Here is a 2420-nt window from a genome sequence, read left to right as displayed (position 1 = left end):
CGAACATGTTAAAATACACAAAATATAACAGTTTTGAAAAACTTACTTGAAGTCACAAATTCGATGATTTTACGATCGAACATGTTAAAATACACAAAATATAACAGTTTTGAGAAACTTACTTGAAGTCACAAATTCGATGATTTTACGATCGAACATGTTAAAATACACAAAATATAACAGTTTTGAAAAACTTACTTCAAGTCACAAATTCGATGATCTTACGATCGAACATGATAAAATACACAAAATATAACAGTTTTGAAAAACTTACTTGAAGTCACAAATTCGATGATTTTACGAACGAACATGTTAAAATACACAAAATATAACAGTTTTGAGAAACTTACTTGAAGTCACAAATGCGATGATTTTACGATCGAACATGTTAAAGTACACAAAATATAACAGCTTTGAGAGACTTACTTGAAGTCACAAATTCGATGATTTTACGATCGAACATGTTAAGAAATACAAAATATAACAGTTTTGAAAAACTTACTTGAAGTCACAAATTCGATGGTTTTACGATCGTACATGTTAAAATAACAAAATATAAGAGTTTTGAGAAACTTATTGAAAATCACAAATTCGATGGTTTTACGATCGCACATGTTAAAATATGCAAAATATAAGAGTTTTGAGAAACTTATTGAAAATCACAAATTCGATGGTTTCACGATCGTACATGTTAAAATATGCAAAATATAAGAGTTTTGAGAATCTTACTGAAAATCACAAATTCGATGGTTTTACGATCGCACATGTTAAAATATGCAAAATATAATAGTTTTGAGAAACTTGTTGAAAATCACAAATTCGGTGGTTTTACGATCGTACATGTTAAAATGTGTAAAATATAAGAGTTTTGAGAAACTTACTGAAAATCGGAAATTCGATGGTTTTACGATCGTACATGTTAAAATATGCAAAATATAATAGTTTTGAGAAACTTATTGAAAATCACAAATTTGATGGTTTTACGATCGCACATGTTAAAATATGCAAAATATAAGAGTTTTGAGAAACCTACTGAAAATCACAAATTCGATGGTTTTACGATCGTACATGTTAAAATATGCAAAATATAAGAGTTATGAGAAACTTGCTTAAAGTCACATATTCCATGGTTTTACGATCGTACATGTTAAAATGTGCAACATACTAGAGTTTTGAGAAACTTGTTGAAAATCACAAATTCGGTGGTTTTACGATCGTACATGTTAAAATATGCAAAATATAGGAGTTTTGAGAAACTTATTGAAAATCACAAATTCGATGGTTTTACGATCGTACATGTTAAAATATGCAAAATATAAGAGTTTTGAGAAACTTACTGAAAATCACAAATTCGATGGTTATACGATCGCACATGTTAAAATATGCAAAATATAAGAGTTTTGAGAAACTTATTGAAAATCACAAATATTCGATGATTTTACGATCGAAAATGTTAAAATACACAAAATATAACAGTTTTGAGAAACTTACTTGAAGTCACAAATTCGATGATTTTACGATCGAACATGTTAAAATACACAAAATATAACAGTTTTGAGGAACTTACTTGAAGTCACAAATTCGATGATTTTACGATCAAACATGTTAAAAAATACAAAATATAACAGTTTGGAGAAACTTACTTGAAGTCACAAATTCGATGATTTTACGATCGAACATGTTAAAATACACAAAATATAACAGTTTTGAGAAACTTACTTGAAGTCACAAATGCGATGATTTTACGATCGAACATGTTAAAATACACAAAATATAACAGCTTTGAGAGACTTACTTGAAGTCACAAATTCGATGATCTTACGATCGAACATGTTAAAATACACAAAATATAACAGTTTTGAGAAACTTACTTGAAGTCACAAATTCGATGATTTTACGATTGAACATGTTAAAATACACAAAATATAACAGTTTTGAGAAACTTACTTGAAGTCACAAATTCGATGATTTTGCGATCGAACATGTTAAAATACACAAAATATAACAGTTTTGAAAAACTTACTTGAAGTCACAAATTCGATGATCTTACGATCGAACATGTTAAAATACACAAAATATAACAGTTTTGAGAAACTTACTTGAAGTCACAAATTCGATGATTTTACGAACGAACATGTTAAAATACACAAAATATAACAGTTCTGAAAAACTTACTTGAAGTCACAAATTCGATGGTTTTACGATCGAACATGATAAAATACACAAAATATAACAGTTTTGAAAAACTTACTTGAAGTCACAAATTCGATGATTTTACGAACGAACATGTTAAAATACACAAAATATAACAGTTTTGAGAAACTTACTTGAAGTCACAAATGCGATGATTTTACGATCGAACATGTTAAAGTACACAAAATATAACAGCTTTGAGAAACTTACTTGAAGTCACAAATTCG

This window comes from Teleopsis dalmanni, chromosome 1 (genome assembly GCF_002237135.1).
Source record: "Teleopsis dalmanni isolate 2A chromosome 1, ASM223713v2, whole genome shotgun sequence".
Lineage (NCBI taxonomy): Eukaryota > Metazoa > Arthropoda > Insecta > Diptera > Diopsidae > Teleopsis > Teleopsis dalmanni.
The sequence above is the reverse complement of the archived record's forward strand: the minus strand, read 5'-3'. Positions refer to the sequence as shown.